The sequence below is a fragment of the Thermobia domestica genome, chromosome 1, assembly GCF_964235325.1.
Source record: "Thermobia domestica chromosome 1, izTheDome1.hap1.1, whole genome shotgun sequence".
In the NCBI taxonomy this organism is placed as follows: domain Eukaryota; kingdom Metazoa; phylum Arthropoda; class Insecta; order Zygentoma; family Lepismatidae; genus Thermobia; species Thermobia domestica.
The window spans coordinates 280,819,149-280,836,635 of record NC_137454.1 but is presented as its reverse complement, the minus strand read 5'-3'; the positions used below and the strand labels follow the sequence as shown (position 1 = coordinate 280,836,635).

General features: G+C 37.1%; 1 protein-coding gene and 1 long non-coding RNA gene across 6 annotated transcripts in view; one reads left to right on the top strand and one right to left on the bottom strand.

The window, feature by feature from the left end:
- LOC145661112 (extracellular matrix organizing protein FRAS1-like) overlaps window positions 1-17,487 on the bottom strand; it is a 3,375,101-nt gene that overhangs the window by 135,031 nt on the left and 3,222,583 nt on the right. The window lies entirely within an intron of this gene.
- On the top strand, window positions 1,827-14,975 carry LOC145661140 (uncharacterized). Its single transcript, XR_014126883.1, has 3 exons — window positions 1,827-2,047; window positions 9,967-10,105; window positions 14,823-14,975. It is a non-coding gene; the product is annotated as an uncharacterized LOC145661140 (long non-coding RNA).

Below are 17,487 nucleotides of genomic sequence, written 5' to 3'. Positions count from 1 at the left end.
AATTCCTCTTACACGGAGGAAGGCTACGGGCCAGGGGATAGGGATGCGCACGAGTCGACACATGTCTCGAATCTCGACTCGACTCGACTCGAATTCGAGTCGAGACACACTTTGTAAAATTCGAGACGAGTCGAGACAAACGTATTTCTCGACTCGAGATAGCTGGTAAAAATCTCGACTCGACTCGAATGTCTCGAAAATCTTTCTATAATTTTTAATATTATTTTGAAGAAAGCACTCACTCAGAAACACGAGAATTTCGGAAACTGCAGGACTTGTCAAGTGTTCGAGGAGTGCTGTGGTGAGTGTCCTCAACAAGTGGCAAAACCAAGGGGAAACGACGTCCAAACGTCGATTGATTGGGCGCCCCCCACCTCACTACATATGTCTGACGTCGTAGGCTGGGCAGACTGTTAAAACAGGACAGGCAGCATACTGCGTCGGAACTAACATCACACTGAGAAAAATCCATTATCCGGACAGCGGTATATTGTACAAATACAAAGAATCGTTATGTTTACTAAGGAAATCTGTACGGAGCGTACTTTATCCATATGCTACACAGCTACTGCCTTTAACGCGCTTGGATGTTATATCATGTCGCTGCAGGATGTCTGATATCTAACAATCTTCCGTATTTTATATACGTATACGTATGTTAAATACTTCAGCTATATGTTATATACGTCCATCTGTGTGTGAGGTCCTGACCGCCTATAGACACCTCTTTCTTGCACCATAGATGACGTCATGAAACAACTGTCGTATGCTTGCGAGCTGGTTTATAAACGAGGTTGTTTACAAACGGAAAAGAATAGCGGAAGGAAAGAAAAGCCTGGGTAAGTGCAATAGTAAATTATCACTTTAGTTAAATATTCCATTAATTATATATTCCTTTAGTATAACTTGCTTTAAAATAGTACTAAACAAGTAATGTGATTTATGACCACAATTCTTACTATTGTAACTCGTTAATGGTTGAGGAGAAAGAAATGGGTTAATCTGAATTTTGAGAAATCTTTGAATATTAATGTTCTGTAACTTTTTACATTTCAAGGTACGCAAAATGAATGTTATGTGTTTATTCTTTCCTTTTTATATGTGACGGTTTATTACTTGATGGAGATTTACTACAGGACTGCTTAACATAATTGCTAAGAAACCGTTTTCAGCGCGAACATTTTCTTGTGTAGTGAAGATTTAGGATTTAGATTTCTGGGCTTTCGGCATCAATGACCTTGTTAGCCCGTCACATGTGAGTTATGACGTCCCTCGGTGAGCACACTATCCGGGGAAAGGGAAGGAAGCAAACGGCCTGGGACCTATATGTTGGGTACTACCCGGCATTTGCCTGGTATGAAATGAGGAAAACCCAAGAAAGCCTCATTCAGGATGTCTGGACTTAAAAGCTTTTGATACTTTTTCGCGACCGAGTGCCCCTACCGGAATCGAACCTGGGTCCGCTCGTACCGAAGGCGAGAGCGTTAGCAACTACGCTACGCGGAGCCACTTGTGTCTAGGAAACCTATTTTTACTAGGATATTTGCAACAAAATTTATTTCCTTTCTTTCTTTATTTTTCTTTTTCTTTTTGTTTTTTAACAATAAAACAAAACATATTTTACAGCCTCACTGAAATTTAAAAACAGCAGTCAGGGAGAGCTCACGTTTAAGATTCTTTTTGTTTTGTTTTGTTTTGTTTTGTTTTGCTTGTTATGTTCTCTAGTTAACTAATGTTTGAGTTCCTGAGAATTACATTATTATTATTATTGTTTCATAATTTTCGAACCAAAAATTAGATGTTTTTCTTTTTTTCCTTGTGTTGACGTCATTGTGGCAAGTTGGGGTGTTTGTATCGTACCTTGGCATTAATTTGGTTACTAGCACATAGTTTCAAGGTCATAAGTTGTAGGCCGCTTGAAACAGCTATTACACAGTTGAGTGTCAGGCGTTTGACTTGCAACTTTCGTTACAGCGTCTAAATTGCAGTATTGGATTGCGTCCAGCTTCTATGGCTGGTAAAAAAGTTATATCGCTTTCGTAATATGGTAAGAAATACAATGTAACAGTTAGGTATAGTATATATGACTAGTTTAATTAGTCGGAAATTACTCTGTTTCCTTGTCTTATTCTTTCGATTATGTTTAAGTACTGTGTCTTCATAGTATTGTTTCACTATTTCTAGAAGGAATTAAGTATTAACGAAGTAAAGAATAAGCAGAAGCCCACTTTGACGTTTACTATTTCTCATACTTCATTGAGAATGTTTTGATCCCCAATTGCGCAAACTTCTAATATGTATGTGTGTTTCTTTTTGTTGTTGTTGTTGTTGTTCTAGTATGTATGTGTGTTTCTTTTTGTTGTTGTTGTTGTTGCTTACACTGCTATAGATATGAGCTCCTTCATGGCTAAGCGGTTAGCGTACGCGCCTTTGGTGTGGGAAACCCGCGTTCGATTCCCGGCGGGAGTGGTTCGGAGTCCATGTTAATCAGTAAGTCCACGTCTCATACAGCCTCGTTGCAGAAAAGGATATTAAAATCAACTCAGCACTGCTTTACAGATGGAGTTGTTTGATTCAGGGTTCGAATGAAGCTTTTTACGGGAAGCAGGCACGTAGCCAAGGGGTGGGTCCAGACCCCCCCCCCCCCTTCGGATCCAGAAATGAAAAATATTAAGGAAAGATGAAACAGAAAGAAACAGATGAATCAGCCTCAAAAATATAAAGCTACAATAAGCGTTTTGGTTACTCTTTCTTACGAGGAGCTTTGTGTGGAGGAAACGGGAGGGGGGGGGCGGATCAAGTTGAAATTGGATATTATCATAACGGAACATTCCGAATTCCATCTAGCTCCATGTTAACCGTATGCAGCGGCGCAAATCTGTCTTCAACATTGGGAGGGACGGGTAAGACAGTTCTCATAATTTTTTTAAGGGTGTTCAAATTATGAAGTTGAAAAACAATGCTGCGGAGGATCAGGGGAGCAGAGTTGTCTTCAAAATTGTGAGGTGGGCAGATTTAAGGCTTATTCTGGGGTGGGGACATCAATTTCATCTTACTTTCCTTTGTGGCAATCGGACACAAATCATCACATTTCTCTCCAAAAAACGCATTTCAAATCGGATTATTGAGGGGAAAGTCCCCCCCCCCAGTTCTAAGATTGGAGGGGACATGTCCTCATCCCCCCGGGACTTGCGCCAGTAACCCTATGGACTACAAATGACGATCGATAAACCGGTTCTTTCAGATAGCCTGTCAGAACTTAAGCAATGCCCAGAATTATCAATAATATGAACCATTTTGAATTTCGCGGCAACACTAATCCATTTTATAGGATGTCTTTACTCCAGAAAGAGATCTCGTTGCTATCCTTGACGGCATTGAACTAAGATAAGAGAAATAGAAAGAAGACGAGAAGAACCGAGTTCGAATGACCTTGGAAGACTATGTCTTTGTCAATACTTTTTTCTATTCTTTTACGCAAGATTTCTTCATAATTCTTTAATTAAAATACTTACTAACATATCCTCATTTTATTGTCCTAACAAATCAATATGGATATGTTGTCAGTAAAATAGTTTAGATTGATCGAACCCCTGGTGTGATAACCACAGTATTTCGTCACAGACCTCCCGTATTGCGAAATCGTGGCTACGTGCCTGCGGGGAGGGGGCGACTTTTCAGATATACAATCCAAGCCTTTTATTTCTCAGTGATGCAAGATATAATATATAGTATATAATATGTAAAATATGAAATGAGGGAACATATTTTCCCGGCAAGGGAGAAATTCTTTGGCGAGTTGGGGAAATTACTTGACGAGAGGGAAAATCTTCATCCTCCCGTTGATTCAAATCTTGATCGAAGATCATGCGAGTAGGATTCCATATTATGCTGTAGGTGTAGGTAGTACACAGTCTTGGCGCTGAATAGGACGCTAAGCTTCAAGCCAACCACATGTCTGTAATAACCTATTGCGATTGAATGGTAATGTAACGTAATGTACGATATGTGCATTTTCTAGATGCCATAAAATTATAATTTTAATTGAACATTCCACGATTATATACTTCAGGTTAAAGGAGTTTGATGATTAATTGAAGTGAATAATCGAGGCAGTGATTCTCAATCTTCTTGACTTACGACACACTTTAGTAAACCCCAATGACATCGATATATTTCTTTAGATTTTGGATTGCTTTCCAACAAGTCGAGCCGCGCCAAAGTTGTAGGCTTACTAAGTTAAGTGAACTGATCCTAATCTAAATCCATTGTTTTCGGGGGCGCAGAAATGGACAGTGACACTTCCGATACTATTTAAATCAAAATTCAGCCAAGCAACTTGGGGAGGGAAAGAGGGGAGACGGATCTTACAAATGATCGAAAATAACCGATATGAGAGAGCGTTTCGTAATAGTAAAAAAAGTGACTGACTAACGTAACATACATGTATTACTGGTTTTCTTATTTTCACCCAACGAAGCAGGTAATTAACGCTAGTACTAGGTATGTGTAGACTAAATGAGGTGATTTGCTTCGTGACCCTTCGAACAATGTACGAAGCGGATGCAAACAGTTAGTACATGGAGTTAGCTTACCTAAATTTAGATTTCGCTTTCCGAAATCTTAATGGATGTATTAAGTGATTTCGTTACTTACACTCTTAATCTCTAAATACAAGGATTCAAAACACATTTTCGATTCCAAACTATGACTCTGCTAGACAAAGAAAGCATAGTCCAGTGTATGTTTTACTTCATTTTCATATACGTGCTCGTAGGTTTTGTCGGGGACTTGTTTCCTCCCACTTTCTCATTTCACCAAATATTCCATAATCATTAACTTGCTTTAATCACCGACTCCCTTAGCCTAACAGCATAATAGTGGGACATTAAACTCAAAGACTTTATTTTTATTTTCAAGTAATTACTTTTCTCTCCCTTATTTATTTTTAATTTAATTTCTCTTTCAATTTCCCTCTTTTAGGAACATCAACATAATTTACAATTCTTTCTCATTATAATAACACTATTAAAAGTCCCATATGCAGCTCACCACGTTGGAACCCAGCGGAAACAGATGAACAACGAATATTGTCGAAAATATGCATTGCTTACAGCGGCGTAGCGAGCATTACAAGATTGGGAGGGGGATGAAACTTGAAATTGCCAAGTCTTGATTTTTATCTTAAAAAAATGTCAAGTCTTGATAAAAAAAAAAATGCCAAGTGTTTCGAAAATCTTACAAACCCTATGAAAAACTATTACAGCAACCTTATTTTCATATTCGTTCCATTCCATGCCCCCCGTCTGAGACACGAATAAGATCAGCCCTTGTTCCGCTCTCGAGTCCAATTTAACATCTAACCTCAGGTTCATTATCATCACCCACGAAGCACAACTGTTAATTTGATAACTCATGGCTATGTTAGGTAACCTCCGCCAGCTAATCTTCACGAGAACCTTTAAAGTTACAATCAGTTGTAGAAATGCATTTAAAAACGTAGAATAAGGTAGGTTATATTTACTGTTTGTGATGTAGAAGTGCCTAATTTACATATTAAACATTCAATTGAGGGGTTCAGTGAGAGACCAGGCTAACTTACATCCAGGTCAAGATTGAGATTTTGACGGAACAGCATACTAATGTCATTAATTGACCTTTGCCTCAACCACTTGTCTGTGTGGCTTGTCCTGAGACAGGGGCGGATCCAGGGAGGGTCTATCTCCCCCAAGAAGAGGAAACTTTGTGTATTTTAATATAAAATAAAACCCACCCAGAGTTGAATCTCTTAAAAGTAGCTCTATCTTGTAAGTAGTGGCATTACAACCCACCGCCCCCCAGTAGTCCATCCTGGATCCACCCCTGTTGTATACTAAACCAAACTATGAATATCAGTCGTATCCTTTGAAACGTGCTGTTTTCATTTGTTTCCTTTTCTTTCAGAAAGTTAAAATTGTCAGTTAGCCTAGTCTCTCGCTAAACTGTCAATTGTGACAAAACACACCAATAATTGTTGATGCCAACTAAAACATACATATCCAAAGCCTACAAAATATATCACATTATTTAAGTTTTTTTCTTTCTTTTTTTTTTCAAAATTGCTTGCAATGTTTTTCTTCGTGCCAAGCATCCGAATGTCATCTTGAATTCTGACCTCATTTCACTACAATTCTTTGAAGTGTAAGACTGCGCAGCTTTTTTTTCCCCTCTCTCTCGCTCTCTTCAGTCCTTCAGTCTCCCCGACTTTGATTTCATGATTTCGCACTCTGATGAAAAGTATTAAACACCAAAATGGAAAAGTACTAATATATAACCTCTCTTTTAGTAGCCCCTCCAACCACACGCCCGGGGCACGTGCCTTGCTTGCTCGCCCATAGCTCTGTGAGCTATATAAGTAAAATACAATGCGCGCGCATATGTAAACTTGGTGCCAGCTTTGATTCTCGCTGAGAGAGTATACATATAATGTTGGTTCGAATTCCATCAAAACCATAGGCTCATTTTTGTGTAACCTTGGTACTGAAGAAGACAGTAGACTTCAACAAATATTCCTGTCGGGCCTCGATGGCTCAGTGGTAGAGCGTTCACCTCTGGTGTTTGGGGTCTTTGGTTTGATCCCAGCTCGCGCCAAGTAAACTTTGTGGTGGACAAACACCGTGTGAGTGGGTTTTCTCGGGGTTCTCCCGTTTCCTCCCACTTTCTTCATTCCACCATTTCATTCTTTATATCATCATCAGCGTCTCCTTTAGCCTAGCCGGTATACCCGTCATTATTGATACAACTATTATATACAGGATGCATCAGAAGTCCCTTGTCATCCTTTCTGAAAACTACAGGGATGTAGTTACATTGATTGCGAGATAAGAGATACACATTAGGCCCAGAGGGATACTTTCGGATTACATCACGCGGACGGTCGCCATCTTAGATTCGAAATTGTAATACGGACGATAAGTGGGTAGTGTGATACATGGCCATGCACTAAAATGTTCTGAGGATGTCAAATATGCAATCAGATATCATGTAACTTATTCTGGTGAAATGTTATTGGCAGTGAACCAAGTGAGACTATATGTAGGGGTATGTCATACCCTTCTTTTTTTTTTCAGTGATAGAGACATACCGTTTCTGGTTTTTTAGTGATCAAGATAAACCTTCACGGAAGAATAAATGCTAAATACCATTAATAAATCCCTTTTTTATACGTATTGACGAATAGCTTTGCACATAAAAAGATTTTATTTCTTATGTAGATTCTAAGTTGACAATACTGACATTTTTACCTTTTTCTACCTTTTGTTTGTAAAATGAGGTGTTTTCAAAGAAGTTCATCTAGTTTATATTTTGATGTGCCGTATTGAATTGTTTCTTTCGTATGTATGTATGTGTCGTCTTGTCTGAATTCTTATAAGCGTCGTATTTTGAGCATGGGCGGATTTAGGGGATTGCTGTGGGGGCAGATCTTACGGGAGTTTGAAATACCCCTCATTCGAGTGTGTGGTCCAGGAGTTTTCCCGCTGGAAATTGTTAATATTGAAAGTCGGTTTTTGAGCACTTTCGTGTATAATTCTCTGATACAAGGTAAGGGCTATTTTTATTTATTTTTTTCCAGAAAGTTGTTCACGATGGATGGATCAGTCTCTCCGTTTTTTCTCCGTAACTAAAAGAAGCTTTCCAGTGGTTTTCAGACATTATGTAAATAGAAATGCAATCTTGTAGGCTTCACACCTCACTGCATTTGAACATTTAGATAGCCGATATGTCGAGTCAAAATCGTAATAAAACACACCGCCTCTGATTTTTCCCACTTCGAACACATTTCCCTGTTATAGTCAGGGGTAAAAGCGAGGGGGAACGCGGGGGACGCAGTTCCCCACCTCGAAAAATATGTAGGACGTCCCCCAGATCCTAAAATGGTACAATGGGCAGAGATAGGCAGGAGGAACGGCGTGGAGTGATGCCGCTACCTACCGTCCCCCCACCTTTTCAGGTCCACTTTTACCCCTGGTTATAGTATATGTTCTACATGTTCCTACTGAGCAATAAACATTTGCAGAAGCTTCTTCCAATTGCTGTGGACACAAAGTAGGATATAGGGTCAAATTTGTGCACAGACGATGGCGATACTTTGTTCTAGATGATAAAAATTATGAATATTTACTGCACAAACCATAGCCTTAACTTTTCCACTTAGCTAGAAATTGAACAGCGTTAGGTCCGGTGATCGAGCAGCCATTCAACTGCCTCTCGTCGATCAACCCATGTTCTAGAAAATTGTTCAAGTAGTGACGCAATACGAATCCATAATGAAGAAAGCGCCATGGTGTTGAAAAAACTGCGAAAATGTACCATCCTCGGGCATCGCAGCTCGCAATATCTATCCCTGTACGAGCGTGAGGTATTATTCCGCAGTTAATTTTATGGAATGAAAAAGTGACTGATTAGACGTATTCCTCATTTGTCTGCCAACAACATAATTAATTTTCTTTGCGCTGGTCATGTTGGAGGGGTCTTGCACGCGGGGTTGTCAGGTGACCAATTGTGCATGTTCTGCCTATTAACCTTCCCATTTACGTAGAGGTCAGCTTCATCTGAAAAGAGTATTTGCATAAAAATGTTAACCATAATTACTCACTACACTTGGCGATCAACATCGTTCTCGTGGAGATGTTGCTTCATTTGCACCTTGTACGGATGCACTTATACACGCGCAGACCCTATGACTCAACCCACATTGCATTAATAAATGACGTGTGCTCCTCTGGGGCCACATCCAGAAAGAAGTCAGCACTGCCGTAGGCGTTGCTTCATCTGTAGCTCTCTACGATCGTCCGCTACGACGTATGTTCACGAATGTGCCCGTCTCCTCAAATTTAGTTAATTACTGTGACACTGCAACATGTAACACAGTCACATTGTGGATGATTCTGTTTGCAATCGGTAACCACTGTACAGGCACTCCTCCCGCTCCACAGTTTGAATATTTCGATGCATTCCTCACGTGCTAACGGTATGGTTCTACATCTAGAAGAAAGAGGTAAATACAACGTTCAATTGGCAATAACTTTTCACCAAATTAAGCTCCATGGAATCTGATTGCATATTTGACATACTGAAAAAATTCTAGCCTGTGGCCATATATATATATCACATTACCCACCAGTTTATAACAAACAAATTTAATCCAAAATGGCGGCCGTCTGTGAGAGTATTTCCAAACGGCCTAATGTGTATCACCCATCTCACATTCAATTAAACTACACCCGTGTAGAATTTAGAAAGGAACTTCGTATGATGTATACAGGGTGTTTCGAAAGTCCTCTGACGTTACAACAAAACGTAAGAGGAAAAACCATTTCTAAATATGTTGTTTTCATTCTAAAGTGAACACTTTTTAAATCGGAGGAGCCGTTTGGGCTGTACTCTTTATGCGCCCAATGTGGAATGAAAATGCAATGTTACCATTTACCTGGACCCACAACATATGTGAATGAAGTTACTGTTTGAAATGGGGGCTAGCCATCGACATGTTAGCGTAAAAATCAGTAACTTCATTCACTTATGTTGTGGGTCCAGGTAAATGGCAACGTTGCATTTTCATTTAACATTGGACGCATAAAGAGTGTACAGCCAAACGGCTCATCCGATTTTGAAAATTCCTTCAACTTACATTGGAAACATCATATTTGGAGACGGTTTCCCAATTACATTTTGTTGTAACTCTGATAATAATCGAGTTACTTAATGTCAGGGGACTTTTGAGACACCCTATATATCTTATGGAATATATGTTTGATGTCCCTATAACTGTAGTATAATTTAGTTTGTTTAAATTTACAAGTTATTACAAGTAGATTCTGACTTACATGCGTAAGAGTTTGTATGTAACTAACTAATGAATTCTATTTCATGAAATTTACATTGAAATATTTAACACAAAATCTTTTATATTCATGCTTAACTTAGTGACTTGGCTTTGGACTGCAACTGATTATTGTACCCCATTATTGCTTGAGAAGAAAACCGATGTCCGAATCTTCATTTGGAGAAACCAAAGAACTATTGGAATGCTGAGGATTGCAATCATTAATTTCTACACTTCAAGGTGCGTAAATTATATCTAGGTATATTCTGTGTTTATTGTTATAATTACTATTACTATTATTGGGTTTAGAATCAATCAAGTACTTCATGATATTTTAGAGGGATCAAGATGGCTGCCAGATAGATAAATATTTGAGCGTCAGGCCCTTATTTCTTTTCAATTTTATATTTAATCAATGTCTATTTCCCCCCCCCCCTCATTATTCCACCAAATCGTATTCCAAGATCATCAATTTTCAATACTCATTTGTGACTGTCAGCATACATAGCATAACCGTAGGAAGTAAAACAAAGATTTATTTTTATTTTTCGTTTTCATGTCTTTTCTCCATAGCTGTGAAAAATAACGACTTCAACATCATAAATTTGTATGCTACTTGCCTGCTTTCGAGCACAGTAATCAACTATTTGGACATTACGAAGCAAAGCAGGTCTACGTTGCAGTTAGCATACTTTTGAAAGGATGTGACATAATGATATTGGTGTTGCGATGTTCAGCCTAAACAGTGCAAGTAAATAAATCTGTAACAATTGTATTGGTGTTTAGCTTACATGTCCTCCAGACGGGCCAATTTTTTTTTTTTTTTTTTTTTTTTTTTTACATCTTGTTACTTCTACTCTATATGAGGGGTCGCGGTAGCTCAGTGGTGGAGCGTTCACCTCTGGTGCTTGGGGTCCTGGGTTCGATCCCAATCCCCGCCAAGTGAACTTTGTGGTGGACAAACACCGTGTGCGTGGGTTTTCTCGGGGTTGTCCCGTTTCCTCCCACTTTCTTCATTCCACCATTTCATTCATTACTCATCATCACCGTCTCCTTTAGCCTAACCGGCATAATCGTGGGACGTAAAACTCAAAGATTTCATTTCATTTCTACTCTATATGAAGTATATTCTGAGGTTGTGTTTTTGGGGACGTGGTAGCTCAGTGATGGAGCGTTCACCTCTCCTGCGTGGAGTTCCTGGATCGATCCCAGCACGTGCCAAATGGGCTTTGTGTTGGACAAACACTGTGTGTGGTTTTCTCGGGGTTTTCCCGTTTTCTCTCACAGTTTTCCTTCTACTATTTCATTCATTCTCATGATTATAGTCTCCTTTAGCATACCCGGCAAAATCGTGGAACGTAAAACTCAAAGATTTCATTTCATATAAACTTTGGTGCAAAGTAACCCCATAGATGAAGATATTTTGCACCACATACAAAAAAGTATGTTCAATATACTAACATAATGTTTGTCTGCAATGTTTTCTCTCCTGTATTTATACATTTCACTTTTTACACAAAACTGCATGTGTAACGAATTTTTGTTACGAAATTCGAGACGAGACATAGCTCTTCCAATAGAAACAGATACAGTTTTCGAGACGAGACAACTTTCGCGACACCTTTGCGAGAGGTGACAGTCTCAAATCATTTCTCGTGCGTACCCCTAGCCCATATCGTGCGTTATCAAAAAGCATGTTAATGAGAAATAACAACATGTAAATACAATATAGGTAGTTAAAAACATTTTTGTTTTCATTCTTCACTAATGCATTATTATTAACCTCAGTATTTTATTGTCCATTCTTAATCTTAAGGTGATATATAATTAAGTTTTGAATTCGGTTAACTTATTTTGTTTCTCAAATTGTATTAAAAATGTATGTACAAACATGTTTATTTTCATTCTTGAGTGCTTAAAGTCACTATAGTTATTAAACATAGTAATTAATATTGTACTCTTAACGTTAAAATAATATACAGTTAACTTTTGAATTCAGTTAACATTTTTCTTACTGAAATTGCTTTAAAAAGTATGTAAAAACTTTTTTATTTTCTTTCTTGAGTGCCAAAAGTGATGCACAGTTATTAAGATTAGTACTTTATACTCTATTCTTAATTTTAAACTGATAAACAGTGCGTTTCTGAATAAATTATGTCAAGTTATTTGAGTGACGAACACTGGTACAAAACCCTAACTACCACTGGAACATTTCGATTTTGAGATGACTACTACCGGTGCAATACAAGGGATTTTAAAATATTGTTTTTCCTTCAACGGCTATTCGATTTTGAATTCTGACTACATGGTCATATATAGGAAGGATCAGTGTCTCTTTCCAACTATGGTACAGCTCCGACCGATTCACGGTGCTCACAGAAGAGACAAAAGAGTATGTTTTCAACCTTAAAGTAACGACCACTGGTGTTTTTACCCTGGTATGCAAAAGTAAGTGGGTACCCCAATGGTGTAGAGGGGTACTATGCGGTACCTAATTTCTGCATTTTAGATATATGGAAATACATGTGTCTAAAATGTAAAGAACTGATATTTGTTTACCGAAAACTGCAACTCGGTAAGCCTTACGGATACCGAGACATGGGAAAATAAAGAGCGACACGATATGTATGTGGGGCTTGCATACTTGAAGGTACAATTTGGAAAATGAATTCAAATATGACTAACGGCTATCAAGATATTGTCAAATAAAGAGAGGACCAATACAGGTATGGGATTTTCGTATTAGATGATAAAATTTCCGAAACCGGTCATGGAAAGTTAATAAACACCAGTAGCAATTCCATCTTCAAGTAATTAGATATTTCCATGGGGTGTTAGAACATCTTACAGTCTACCAAGATTAAATTTTAAAAGCTTTTGAAAATATAACTTGACATTTGTAAAGAGTATTAGAAATATGTATTTACCTAAAACTTGCAGCTAGTACATCTAACATATAGAGAAACACCGTGAAATAAAAGAGTATGAGATGTTGAAACTTCGGAAAAATTATTGGTCCCAACAAAATTAAAATAAGATGGTATTTCTATGGGTTAAGTAAGTACCTCAGTACAATTTCGATGGAAAGATTAGTTCTAGGTTTTCTTCAGGCAGTTCCAAAGGTTCATCGAGCTGTGTAAAAGAGTGAAAATTCCCTGTGAATATCTAATATAGTAACCAAAATATAACGAGTCATTTATTTTATGACGTAAAAATAGAGATCTTTAAGGATTTGTACTTCTGGGTCTTTGCTATAAGAAAGAAATTCAAAAACCTACTGTATATACCTTAATATGCAATTAAATCAGTGAGGACACAGTAACTTAGTGGTGGGGTGTGTACCTAGTATGTTTTGCAGAAACTACACTGGAGTATTCTCTTAATCCACAGAGATACGATCACACTTAACTGCCCATTTAATTTTAAAATGAAATTAAGGCAAGTGAATGTTGATGATAGAATTGATGGAGTGTAAAGGTGGGAGGAAAGGAGTACACCGAGAATACCCACGAATACAATGTCGACTACAAACTGACTTGGACACGGATCAAACCAGGGACCCAATACACCAAAGGTACGCACTCTACCACTAAGCCACCGTGCCTCCACCCATTTAATTGTCTATTATGGTGTATACGTTAGTTTTCTGAAATTTCTTCTTCTTACAGCAAAGACTCAACAGTACAAATCCATGTGGGTCTCCATTTTTACGACCTCGTAAAATACATAATTACTTATATCTCGGTTGCTATATTAGATATTGACAAAGAATTTTCATTCTTTTTGTACGCTAGGAATTATCACGCTTGGATTTACCCGAAGAAAACTTCGAGCTGAATTAATCTTTCGATCGGAATTGCCCTGACGAGTGTGAGGTACTCACTTAACCCATATAAGTACCATCTTATTTAACTTTTATTAAGATCAAAAGTTGTTTTATGAAATTTCAAGATCTAATACTCTTTTATTTCACGGTGTCTCTCTAGCTGTAAGATGTACTGGCTGGAAGTTTTGGGTAACTCTATTCTCTTTTCTAATACTCTTTACAAATGTCAAATTATATTTTCCAAAGCTTTTAAAACTTAATCTTTTTAGACCCATGATGTTCTAAAACCCCATGGAAATACCCAGTTACTTTAGGATGAAATTGCTACTGGTGCTTATTCAGATTTCATGATCGATTTCGGAAATTTCACCACCTAACACGAAAACCCCATAACTGTGTGGGTCCTCCCTTTATTTGACAATATCTTGATAGCCATTAGTCATATTTTCATTAATTTTCTAAACTACTGTCAAGTATGGAAGCCCCACATACCTATGGTGTTCCTATTTATTTCACCATATTTCGGTAACTGTTAAACATACCGACTTGCGGTTTCGGTAAACACACACCTGTAACGTTCTTTATAAGTTTATTAAGATATATTTTAGAATGTTTAGAAATGGGAGGTCTGCGAATGCCATAGTACCCGAAAACCCCCATAAGGACGTGTGTGTAGTGTATTAAATTGAAACTACTTTTGAGGTTGTTGATAGCCCTCAGTAATTACGTTTTCGAAACTGCACAATCTAGTACGCAAAACTCACACTTCTATGGTGTTGTCCTTTATTTTCCCATACCTCGGTATCCATAAGGCTTACCGAGTTGCGGTTTTCTGTACTAAACAGATATCAGTTCTTTACATTTTAGAGACATATATTTCCACATATCTAAAAATGCAGACATATTAGGTACCCCATGGTACCTCGAACGCCAGTGGGTACCCACTTACTTTTGCATAGTAATACATTTCGAGTTGTTCAGCATCAACAAACACTTTTTTTTTAATTCATCATTTTTCTACCAGAAACCCAAAAGTCCATACCTGACCGAACAGATTTTGTCCATTTAATCTAAAAAATGTTAAATATTTTAAAATGTAACATTTTAAATATTTTTGGATTTTTGTTTCAGGTATTTCATGTATCAAAACAAAACCAGGATTCTGCATGAAAGACAGCGAAAAGAAGCATTGTAATTTGTGGCTAAAAGCACGTCCTTTCTGAAGACAGACCCGATTGTATTTACATTCTTTTGTACAAATATGTAACCTTAATAAATATACTGCTCCGCAAATTATTTCTTTCTTCCATAAATTAGAATAAATGTATGTCTGTTTAAAGAAAATGTTTGTTAGTTAAAGGTCTTTTCAACTCTTTTTCTCTGTAAATAAGAACATTATACCTTGCAACATTTTTTTTATCATTGTGCAATTCCGATTAGATAAAGTAAATCTGCACGAAGCACTATTATTTCAGTCATACATTAATAACTAATGTATTGTTCTGTGAATAAGGCAATGGTATAGTGAATATGTTTTAACATAAAATCTGTAACTCAGCTTTTCAGTAGTCAACTTTATTGAGAATCCGAAGAAAGAAAGAAAAAATGTTGGACTTAACGAATTTCAAAATTATTTTTGTTCGAATTCTGGACTAATCCAAATTATCCAGAGAAATCATTTATGTTGCTCTCTACAGATGTATCCTTTCTCCAAATCGTATGAAAAGGAGACTTCATACATCGCTATATTTTGTATGTACTATGTTTCGTATTTATTTAATCACTTTGTACCTTTCTCTAGTGTTGACAAGGCCGCAAGTGTCAATCGAATAATTTAGTGTTTCACTCATGTAACCTTGTGACTAACGTACGTCCTGTCGGTATATATATGTTACTGGGTTCGGTTAGCGACAAACAATTTTTAGTGTTAAACAAATACAAAAATCTACACGCAATGAGATACGATGATCTCTGCCTCATAGACAATACCAAGCAACTAACGGTACTGAGTGTGGTTGAGTTTACTAGTGGTATTATCTGGCTAAAATCAATGTTCCGAGAGCTATACTTCTTTTTGTGCTCTGAATGCAAACTTTGATATAACCGTTTTAAATTATTGTACATCTATCTATCTATATAGCTATATCTATATCTATCTATCTATCTATCTATCTATCTATCTATCTATCTATCTATCTATATATATATATATATCTATATATATATATATATATATATATATATATATATATATATATATATATATATATATATATGTATGTATATAATTGTAAACTAGAAACTTCCGAGTAATTCTGAGAATCATCGCTCTTTCTTTAAATAATGTATGAGACTATTACACTGCTCGTTACTTAAAATGTTGAACTAAGAAGGATACATCCAGGAAAGTCCAAATTTGCAGAATGTGTAGAGCAGGGAAGGATAAATATGTTTGGTCGATGGCTGCACAGCTTCTCATACCTGTGAACTCCGCCAGCTACAGTTGATGAGCTGTGGCATTGGATCGTAAGACGCATGGCTTACCATACCAGAAGAGAACATCCTCTCGATGTCTCGCTGTGTTACAGTCGTTCTGGTTGTCAATGTTGGGTCAGTTCTGCTCTGCTATCACCACGTTGTCACACAGCGAATACAGCGGTAAGTTTAACCCTTAACGTAGCAAGCCTAAGTCGTCAAAGTTGTTTACCAAGCTGGAGTCTTCTGGGGACCCCAAGTATTATTTTAATTTCTCAACATAGTATTGCAGAGGGTTACTCCAACTATTATTTTTTGGATGTCTAGAAGCATACTTAAGTTAAATGAACATTGTTGACGTCAAATATTATGTATATTTGAACACTATTCAGTTCTTCATACAATTTCATACTTGTGTGTTCGTAAATCTGAAACACAGGTTTAACAATGAAGTTTTTACATTTTGAAGTGTGTTTTTATTTTTTGTATTTTTTAAAGAAACGCATCGTTGATCTAATCATGTAATTGATATCTCAAAGGGTTGCAGGATACATATAAAAATCGAGAATAAATTGATTCTTATAATTGCGGCAGTATCACCAAATATCACTCTCTGGGGTCCCTAGAGTACCCCGCTTGGTATGTTAAGGGTTAAGCATATTCGACACTTACTATTAGATATCGGCTTGGGAACTTTGGCGTAGCTACCCTGTCTCCTTGAAGTTGCATTTTTAATGGGGAGTACTGTTTAGGAATCATCTTGTGAGGGAAAACGTTTTCAGCTGACACCATGTTTTTAATTATAGCTTCATTTAAAAAATAACTTATCTGTTAATTAAAATGTTCATAGAAGTTATTTCTGGAAAATCCTATTCACGCCTCTTGTGGTAACAACTGCATTTTGGAAGAGGATATTATTAAGGAAAAGAATGAGGTAAAGTCGTCTGTATATAGTACACACGGAAAAGAAAGTATTTGACAGTTGACAAATTTTCTTTTGCCAATAGGTCGGCAACAAATTAATTAATTTGGATCTTTTTGTTGTTATTCTTCGAATAGTTATAACTTGACAACCTGCCAAAGTCGGTACTCTGATAGGTTAATTTATTGTTGAGTTTTTAGGAAAACAAATTTTGTCAACTGAAGAATATTTTCTTTCGTGACTGTACAAGCAATGGATGATAACGGCTTAATAAATGACTGTACGTAAGTCTTTTTTGAGTTTGAACATAGGATTGTACATGGCTGTGAATTTTGCATTATTATTGAAGTGCTGCAACTAAGTTATTGCAAAAGGTATGATAAATTCTTACAGTAATAT